The sequence below is a fragment of the Vespa crabro genome, chromosome 7 (genome assembly GCF_910589235.1).
Source record: "Vespa crabro chromosome 7, iyVesCrab1.2, whole genome shotgun sequence".
NCBI classification, from domain to species: Eukaryota; Metazoa; Arthropoda; class Insecta; order Hymenoptera; family Vespidae; genus Vespa; species Vespa crabro.
The window spans coordinates 527,501-538,073 of record NC_060961.1 but is presented as its reverse complement, the minus strand read 5'-3'; the positions used below and the strand labels follow the sequence as shown (position 1 = coordinate 538,073).

The 10,573-nt window shown below is 48.6% G+C and overlaps 1 protein-coding gene across 1 annotated transcript in view; it reads left to right on the top strand.

Moving 5' to 3' along the window:
• The first annotated feature begins 1,074 nt into the window (after positions 1–1,074).
• Positions 1,075–10,573, top strand: part of LOC124425403 (protein wingless) — a 20,582-nt gene continuing 11,083 nt past the window's right edge. Inside the window, exon 1 of the mRNA XM_046965692.1 lies at positions 1,075–1,105. The gene's annotated coding sequence lies outside the window, so the exon portion shown is untranslated. The remainder of the gene's footprint in view (positions 1,106–10,573) is intronic.

The following is a 10,573-nucleotide window of genomic DNA, read 5'->3' as shown; positions in this document are numbered from 1 at the left end:
CAGAATCGATTTAATTAAGAGGGGAAAAAAGAAGAAAGATAATAACGGATGAAGTAAAGCTATATCGTAGAAACGCTTTAGCAAATTGAGAGGCTACTTTTCGAGGGTTCTCTTTCTCAGACGATCGACCGAGTCACCTGCTAGGTGTCAATTATGCTATCTTTCGACAAAGATCTCTATCCAAAGGTACACGGAAAGCACGAGTCTTTAAGGTCTGTTCCTATCCCTTGGTGGATTCTAAATCCATGGGTAGATCTTAAAAAAACATTTAACGAATTTCTCGCGTTCCCGAGGCAAGAGGAGGAGCTCGAACAAGATGATCCTTTTGGTTGGGACGGCGAGATCCCATGAAAGAAAGTAAGTAAAGCTGTCAACGAGGACGAAAGAATAACACGGAAGTGGATCATGGAAAATCAGATAAGAAGTCGTCTCTCCTCTTTTCGAGGTTTCCATTGTTTGACTCTCTCTTTCTCTTTCTCTCGGGAATTAAGATAACGAAGTGAGAAAGGCGAGGTGGCGAAGGACGACGCTCCACCCTGGTCGGCCCTGTTTGAGTTTCCAACAGGAACAAACCGGGCGCACCTACTCTTTCTTTTCTTTCCAAGCAAATAATATGTATGTGCGGATACGCGTACTATTCGCCGTGCATATCTTCGCCGTATCTTTGTACATTAACTGTGCTAGCGAACTCGTAAAACCTGCTAATAAATAGTACAAATTAAATTCCATTGTTATCGAGTGTCAATAATCCACGGACATTCCGGTAAAAATTTAGCCGGGCAACAATATTTTCGTACTAGCCGTAAAACAATGTCGCATTATCGATAGGAATCTACTGCGACGACGACGAGTTATCGTGAAATTCCGTGAAAAACCGGACTCTTTCCTCTGGCCGTCGCTTACAGCGTATTTACAGTCCACTTGTTGGAACTCGAAAAGAGCGACTCGAATGACAAGGAGAAGAACCGCAAACGGTTTTTCCGGCAACGATGCTGGCAAATATTTACAAGAAGCAAGAAGAAGAACCTTCCTCGCTCTCGGTCCGAGCGTCGCGCCAAGAAACGTCACGCCGCGTGTTACGTGATTCTTTTCGAGGATTTACGAGGTAAGATTATAAAGTTGTAAAAATGCGACGAAGGAGAGGAGAGGAGAGGAGAGGAGAGGAGAGGAGAGGAGAGGAGAGGAGAGAAATATTTCGACGGCGTGTATCGGTCGGCATTTCATCGAAGGGCTTTTCCTCGATAGCGACGCTAATGTCGGCACGAAAGGGCCAAGCACGCGTTTATAACCCTTCCGTTTGCTTAGGCAAATCGAAGAGATTTCGCGGCGAGAGCTGCTTCCTCTCCTCTCCCTCCCGTCGGCCCTGGCAATAAAAAACTATTACTGTGGTCATCAACCTTTTTAACGGCGAAAGCTACCATTAGTAGGAGGCACGCTAATCGCGAACGTTGTAACGTCAAAAATTATGGGCGCGCGAGGATGTACCGCGCCGTCGTAAAACCAAAGCACGATTTACATTTGTATACGACGTGTTTATTTCGTTGCTATCCCGTTCGTCCGCGCGCTCGGCCAAACGATAGAGACGTAAGCCCCTCGGAGGATAATAAATCTTCTCCTTTCTCCGTCTCATTCTCCTTTTCTTACCACCTCTTCGAGAGCATAGGTAAAACTAACGCCACTAGGTTCTTCGCGCGACTTGTTGTAATCGCAAACGAAGTAGATCGAGATTATCGTTCTCTATGGAAAGGAAAACTAGCATGACCGAGTTGGGATCTTACGGTTATTAGAAGGAAGCTTCGAAAGATTGCGATCGATGATCGATGATCGGACAACTTTTTTTTTCCGTTTTTATACTAAGACTCGTCAAGCAATAATAGATCGATAGATAAATCTATATAGGTAGCTACTTATGGATGTATAGCGCGAGGCGAATGTAGGAGTCAGCGTGCGTCGAATCGCTCGAATCGATCTCACGCTCCCACAGTTTGTCGGTTCCGAATCACGGTGGGTGATTATGAAATTCTGTCACAACAGCTCGAGAGACTTAATTCGTCTCGATGGCTTCGTCCGATGGCTGCGCCTTGCTCCGCCGGTGCTCCGAGCTCCGAACCGATCGGATCGGCCGATGCCTCGGGAGATTCTCACGCAAACGCAACTCCCCCCTCTCCTTTATTCCCCTTCTTCGCCGGCCCGGCTCGCCGACGATGAATTTACAAAGACGGACGCGTACATTCTATTAACAGCGACCAGCGCGACGACAAGGAGGAGGACGATCGAGGAGGAGGAGGAGGAGGAGGAGAAGATGCGTGAGAAAAGTCGAGTCGATGACTATCGAGGAGGTATCGGTAGGAGAAGGAGGAGGTGGAGGAAAAGCCTGAGAGGGTTAAAGTCTTACTTAAAGGGCGCCTCCGCCCTTAGCAAGGATCTCGGTCCTTGGATGTCGTCGCAACAATGGGGCACTTAAACGCACCGAAAGCTTAAGTCATCGTAACGGGCAATCACCGAGCGCTGCCTCCCAATTATCTCGGGGCAAAACAATTAAACGCGACGCGCGGATGCTTTCTCGGATACGTCTGACTTCTCCAGGAAGGACAAAGGGAACTGCATCTTCATCCAATTAGACGATAATGGAAGACGAACGCGCGTTTTGCCACGGGGCCCGCGAGCCAAAGCGTCTTCTTCTTCGATCTCCGAGAAGAATGCCACAGATGGATTCCGTTCTCTCTCTCTCTCCCTCCCCTTACCCTCTCTCTCTCGTCTTCTTTCGAAATTTCCTTCCGTATCCTCGACTCGGCTCAAGGGTTCGCGCGACGCGCTCGAGTGGGCTTCAACGGAGCTTATGCCAGCCGGAGTTGTTTAAGCGCTTGTACAAATAGAATACAAAGCGGCGAACAAACAACGGCTAAAAGGTTTGAGTTGTAACGCGCTCGGACGCTCTTCGCGCTGGCAAACAGACCAATCGAGAGACCTCCTCTCGCTTTCCCTCTCTTCGCCTTACCTCTCGCGATCCATCTTCCTCGCCATTTTGGTATACCCTACGCCTACGGTCTACCATCTTTCTCTTCTTCTTCTTCTTCTTCTTTTTCTTCTTTAGCAAAAATAAGCCTTTCGAAAATTGCACGAAGAAGCTTTTTTCTTTTTTTTCTTTCTTTTTTTCTTTCCTTTTTTTCTTTCTTTTTTCGAGTTTCCATCTCGATTTCTCCATCTCTCGAGGTCGATAGGAACGTCGGGTCGCATTAAGGCGAGATGATCGCTACCATCTTCGGCTCGACGCTCTTCGAGTTTATGCCAAGTCTATCTTTTTAGGTATGCGTCACGTCGGTGTACGATGGAAGAAGAAGTGGAAAGAGGGTCAGGCGACATTGGCCAAGTGGAAATAACGACTCTCTCTCTCTCTCTCTCTCTCTCTCTCTCTCTCTCTCTCTCTCTCTCTCTCTCTCGGACGTAGGAGACAGGTAGGCAGATAGGAAGGATCGCGCAACGGTACGATCACTAAATTAAGCCGGATTAGGCTAATCTGGACCCGCGGATCGTTAATTAATGTGGCTATTAGTCAGCGACGTTGACTATTAATTCGAACCGATAGCAATGCCCCGACGATACGTTATGGCAATATCGTGTATTTGTCACTATCGCTCGGCTCACAAATTGGTTACAGCGCACCTGGAATGCCGTGCGTCCTCCCGTAGGGATTCGAGTCTCTGCTCCCGCTCTCCTCTGTCTAGTCGTTTCCATCTCCTCCGGTCGTTCGCGTAGACGATCGCGAGAAGGCGTCGATCTTTATCGTCCCTCATCAACGTCGATCCGCTAGGTCAATTTATTATCGTGTCCTAGGACCACACTCCGCCACGCTCGATGTTATAAATCGTGAAAAGAACGAGCAAAAAGATCGCCACCGATCGTCAACGGCATAAGAAAAGTTTCCTGAAAGAAAACATTCCGAATTGGTTATCCTTGGTGATTTTCCATCGAGAGCTGTCTCTCTCTCTCATGAATTTGTCATAGCCAGCTGACCGAGCAGAAGGAGGAGAGAGAGAGAAAGAGTAGAAAGAAGACGTAAGTAGGTATACACCTTCTTCTTCTTCTTCTTCTTCTTATCCCTCTGGCTACACTCGCCACGAAACCCGGATGCACGCCGTTTAGGATCTCTTTTTCTTTTTATCCCCTTTCTTCGAACCAAAGACACACCCCCTCCCTCTGTCCCTCTCCCACGAAGGTTTTACCTGGCTCTCAATGCCCGTATAAAGTTGTCTTCGATCTTCTGTGTGTGTGTGTGTGTGTTTGTGTGGAGCCAGCGTTCTATGCGACACCGATCTCTCTTACCGATTCTCGTTCGTGAGAATCCAAGCGTTCGCGAATGTTCGAGCGAACTCAAAACGAACGAATTTCATTCGAATCGTTTGCTCGGCAAACGACGTTGCCCGTGATCATTAACGATTCTTTACGCTTCTCCGAGAAGTGGAAAACCGCCTGCGGAGTGCACGAGCAATAGAGAGAGAGAGAGAGAGAGAGAGAGAGAGAGAGAGGAAGAGGAAGCGAAAGAACGAAATGTTGGCTTCGCGGCCAAAATCATCCGAGAGGATGGCTAATTATCCTCTCGAAGAAAGAACGACGCAGTATGGCGTTTGGCGCTTTACCTGGCACGACGCGTAATCGATTCGCCGCGGATGGCTAGACGGCTGGACGCTCTTCGACCGTGCCCCTCTCATAAGACGAGGTGATTTTACCGAACAAACAAGCTCGAAAAAGTACGATTCTCGTGCGAATCGGAAGTCGAGAGAGTGAGACAGAGTGAGAAGGAGAAAGAAAGAGAAAGAAAAGCAAAGGCGATTTATAATGTTTTCGACACAGTCACGCTCGGAGAGTAAGTCGATCGACAGGTGTATTCATCGTAGCAGTTCTTTGTCGAAAAGAGAAGAGATTTATGCCGTTTCGCTGGACGTTGGACGAATCGAGGAAACGAGGAAGACGCTATTCCCTTTCTCTCGCGGGTGGTCGAAAAGGCCGAAGACCGCAGAGCGAGCGAGCGAGCGAGCGAGAAAGAGAGAAAGAGGCGGACCGGTGAGCATAATCGGTACCGGAGTTACACCTATTTGTTCTTTCAATTCCACGTAGGTTAGGCATTTATGATTTTCCACGGTCTATAACTGGTACTGCTCCTCTCGCGGGTGGCCAAACCAGAGCAGATGCTCTGGGGGTCGCCATTATCTATCTTCTCGTCGTAGATGCTAGAATGGCAGGAGTTAGAACGAATTAGAATTGAATCGACTCGTCCAACGAATTCCGTATCGATCGAGTACCAGGAACAAGAATGTGGTTAGACGATTTGCGCAAATTATCCATCGAGAGAGAGAGAGAGAGAGAGAGAGAGAGAGAGAGAGAATACAACGATTACACGAAGCGACACGGGAAACGAGCGAAAAGCGCTTGCGAAAAAGGTGACACAGCACTCGTCTTAAACGTCTATTCCGAGAAGATCCACGACGACGATCTATACGATCTTATCTCTTAATCGATCATCCGATAGAGGAATCTTTCTCCTTCGCTTCGACTTCCTTAGGTAGTATGTAGTAGGTTTCTACCAGCGGAATGGCCGGCATACCTACGTAGTATCTTTTTTTTTTCCCCATCCTTTCTATCTTCATCCCTCTTGTTTCCCCTTCGTAAGAAATTTTTCGCAGTGGACGATTTCTTAGGACGCCTCAAGAATTTTCCCAAGTTAATCTCGCATTAAATCTATCGCACTATCCAACGATCCGAGATAATAAGATCGTAATTGCAGCGACGATTCGTTTACCTCCTTGTTCCGGCTTTCCTCTTTGCCTCGCTAGAAGAGAGTGAAATCGCAAAGACGTAACTCGTCTTTTCTTCTCTCTCTCTCTCTCTCTTCCTCTCTCTTTCTTTTCTTCCGTCCATCGACTCCGTTCAAGAGCCTGCCCAAGTTTCTCTCCAAGCTGACGCAAACTCTCGCACGCGAGAGCGAGAGAAAGCAATCGTGAGAGAGAACGAGAGAGAGAGAGAGAGAGAAATTCCACTGCCAGCTGCGAGGAACCGGATCCTGACGGTTAATTAGTAGCTTCGATCATTCGACGATGAATCAGACTATGAGAACCATCGAGCTCTTTCTATGGGTGGCGCATCACGAGCCAAAGAAAGAAATAAAGAAAGAGAAACTAATAGCTTAAAATGCTGTACGCGTCGTGGTCGGAGGCACGATCGGAAAAGACGCTTCTCTAAAATACTATCCCGAGGACGAAGCTACTTAGTCATCGATTCCATCGCGAGCATTTGCTACGTCATAATTCGTCGAACAGCTTCGAAGAAATCCTACAAACGTAAGCAACTACGTTTGGCTTCCTCTCAACGTATTTAAATAAACGTATAATACGACAAAAGTCTTCAGATCGATCGAGAAAACGAGAATAAATAAGTTTAACGTTGAGAATTTTTAATGATAGTACTCGAAAAAGTGATTCGTAGGAGGTATCGGCCACAGTGATTATTTTTCATATTGATGATACAAAGAGAGAGAGAGAGAGAGAGAGAGAGAGAGAGCGCATCCCGTCGAGCGCTAATGGATCGATCTTGGGTGGTTCCAAATCCACGCGATCGCGAGATCGAAAGATCGAGAGATCGAAGGAGGAAAAGCGCGCTCTCCTCTCGACTTTTACTCGTTTTGTTTTTTGTTTTCTTTTGCTTTGTTTTTTTCCTCCCCTCTTTAAACGAATAAACATCGCGGAGAAAGAGGACGAAGGCAAATCCCGAATGGGTTTCCCCCCACCGAGTCGTCTTCGCGTGTCAACGTGGGCGGCACTGTCGTCGAGTACTTCGTAAAACGAGACTTGGCGTACAGACGAAACTGGGCCCATAAGGGCCCTCACGTCAATTTGCCTCGCGTGTCGCGTGATTAACGCAACCTTATTAAAAGGCACGTTCGTTGGTTGGTTCGTTGGTTGGTTGGTTCGTTCGGCCGCGACGAAACGTACGGCCGCCCATTAACCTTAGCGAAATCGTGGTGGCTAATTAATCGGAGCAATTAAGAGGAGAAGAAGAGGAGGGGGCCCACGGATCCCCGCGTGGATCGCCGAGCCGCGACGCGATGATCTACGTTCGGTGCGTCCGGGCCGATTTATTAATGCGAGCCAAGGGCGAGCCTTTCCACGCTACGGGGTGGTCCAAAACCGCGAATCGAATACTCTCGCCGAGTAGGCGAGACCTGCTGGGATAAAGGGAAAGGGAGGGAGGACGATAAAGACGATCGGGCTGGCTCGTCACGTATCGGACGAGGCACGCGACGAAGCCTGCTTGCGTACAACTTGGATCGATCAATGATCGAAGGAATGTCAAAAATACGAGCTATTCCGGTCGCGCTGGCCCACCCGGAGAATCGTAAATGCCCGTATAAAAATAGTACTCCAAGGGGGTGGGTATATCTGGTCTCGATGCGACGCGAAGCGCAGCTATCGGGGCACGCGCGCGCGCAAGAGAGAGAGAGAGAGAGAGAGAGAGAGAGCCATCTCGCTCGCTCTCTCTCTTGGTCTCGCTCTTTGTCCTCCCTTTCGAGCCGCCCCTTCCCTTTGGCCACGCGACCTTTTTTTCTCGCAAAGAATCGGTAGGCCCGCGGCGTTCGACGATACGTCATTTCTTGGCAGATCGGCCGATCCATCGATCGGTCCATCGATCGAGCACGTATTAACGCGTCGCGTCACGCCGAGAATGCGCCTCGATGCGTCTCTATTTCTTTTCTCCGGACCTTTTAGCCGGCCCTTCCGGACCTTTTATCCTTTCCACCCACCACCATCACCGCCATCACCGGTACATAAGACGACGAAAAGAGCCGCGGCGATCGATGTCCACGCACGAGGAAGATTTATCGACCGGTTTCGCGAGTCCGTCTCTCTTTTATTCCCTACTCATATCTCGGCGAGGGGACGACCGTCGGCGAACACGGACTCGCGCTCTCAGAGTCGCGAGATCGAACGGAGGAGAAATGTTCGCGCATAGAATTTACGATTAGGTTGGACCCAAGTGGGCGGTCCGGGATAATTAATGAACGATTCGAGCGCGAGAGAGGCAGAACGGCAAAGAAAGTCATCTTCCGAAACAGGTGGTTCGCGACGTTCGACGTTTAATCCCGGTGGAAGGAAGGATGGGACGATTTTTTCGAAAGAAAGGACCAATTTCGTAAAGTCACCGTACCTACGCTCGACTATATCGTACTCGAGCAGAGCCCGCGGGACGAATGGGATTAATTAATATTAGTAACACTGGGGGAGGCCGTAATTAATTACCGGAGCGACGTTGGCCATTCGTCTTAATACGTGCGCGCTATGCGCCCCGTGGCATTCGCTCGTTTGTTCCCGGTTGAGCCAGATAATGATCGCGACCTAATGAAAACATTATGTTCCTCGAGGCTCCTCTCTCCGACTCCGGCTCGCTTCTCTCTCTCTCTCTCTCTCTCCCTCTCTCTCTCTCTCTCTCTCGCTCTCTGTCTTCCCAGGCCGCTCGCACGCGCGTTATTCCTCGTACAGCGCTGCGCCATTATCCTTTCGGCGATCTCAGCTGGAAGAAGGGACGTACGCGCGAGAAACGAACGACTCGTCCCTCCCGAATTTTTATTAGTTACTTTTTATTATCATTATTACGATATCGTTTCCGTCGATATCGCATACGACGGCTATTCGACGAAATTATTTATAACGTACCTACCGAGCTACGTTCGAAACAAATTCATTAATACGTTAGTACGCGACAATCCCCTTTCTTTCTTCTTCGGCTCAAAAACCAAAGACGTAGAACGATGTTACTACTTATCTTAACCTCTTGTCCCTTCTTTTTTCTTCTAAAGGGTACTACTACTATTAGGTACGTCCAAAATGAGCCGATGGTAATGCGCATTGATCGCTTTCGTGCCGGCATTACGCTTACCATTTGTACAGCAATAAATACATAAATGTTTGTCCATAACAGAGAGGATAATTCGCTTAGGAGAGACCCTATGGGATATGAGGCCAGGTATAAGTTCCTTTTTCTCTCGATAATCCGTCGTTTATTCTTTTCTCCGTTTTGCTATTTCTTGTCAAACGTATCCCGTTGTATCACGCTTAAGTATCGCGTCAGAACGCAACTCCCTCTCTCCCCCCCCCCCCCCAATGAAACGAGAAAGTTTGTGAAAGACATTGACGATCGTCGTTCGAAGAAAAAGAAAGAGGATCCTCTCTTAACCGCAACGAAAGAAAACTGAAGAAGCATCTCTATGTTCTACCGTTTTGGGCGCCAGCACGCTCACTCACGGAACGATAATTGGCTCTCTTGGCGGCACCTTTGATGTCGTCCGACTCGTTCGCGCCCCTGCCAGAAATCCTTCGTAGGTGTTCCTACGACTCCGTAGATCGCGCGACGTCCAAACGATTCCCGCTTCGTCGGAAGCAACGTCGGAATTCGAAGATGACGCGCGCGCGCGCGCCCAGTCCTTCCTCCTAATAACGGCCAATCCTTTATTCGTCTTTCACGCTTTGTTCCTTTGCTTAAGGAGCAAGACGAGAGTTAAACTATATTAGACTAATCCCATAGGATCCATCCTATGGGAATCCTCTCCCGCTGTTACCCGCTCGACTCGAAGGTACTCGAGAACGCACCTGCTCTTGGTGCCTCTTCCTTATCCTCTCTCTCTCTCTCTCTCTCTCTCTCTCTCTCTTTCGCCTCTGTTCTCCTGAATAGCCAATTAGAAAGGAGATTCGTGTCCGTGGAAGCGTTCTAATGTCCGCGCTTCTTCGCGGAGGCGTCCTAGAAAGGAAGAGAGAGGGAGAAATGGCTGGAGGAGGCGAGGCGAGGTAGCTCGTAAATCTAAAAGCCGCGCTCAGGAACCGAGGGGGCTGTGAATAGGTGTAAATGAAGTTGCGGCCTGCGGGCCACCGCAAACTCGACCGGACCACCCCGTACCTATATTTTGTCGTCCTATGCGTGGCGCTCGGCCGCACCAAATAAATAGTCACGAGCGCCTACGGTGGCCTCCGCTAATACTATTCCCCCAACTAGTCGGTGTCCTCCGCGACTCACCGCCAACGACGTTATCATGCATGCGACCGACCACCTTGCACCCCGGTCTTCTTTTTCTTTCTTTCTTTCTTTCTTTCTTTCTTTCTATCTTTCTTCCTATCCTCTTTATTCTTCTTTCACTTTATCTCCTTTGCTTTTTCTTTCCTTTTTCTTTCCTTTCCCGAAGCGCTCGCTTCGACCCTCGATAAAACTATTTTCGAAAATACGACCCAAACTAGATAGCAAATTGCCAAGACCACTCTTCTCTTTCGCCCAGTGTACGATCCAGATGTAAACGGAGGAATATCTGGATGATTTACTAGTCGGTCATCTGCGAGGCCATCGACGTTAAAAGCCAGATGCACCGAAACGTGCCGACTTTATTTTTACCAACCGTAGAAGCAGCAAACGCCTCTTACGCATCCGTTTAAATAGGTGGATATATTCCCTTATGACTTTGTCGAGCGAACGAAATCAAATCTACTCGTGGAAAAGCGAAAGTAGAATCGATTAGTAAATCGATTCGCGTAAACGA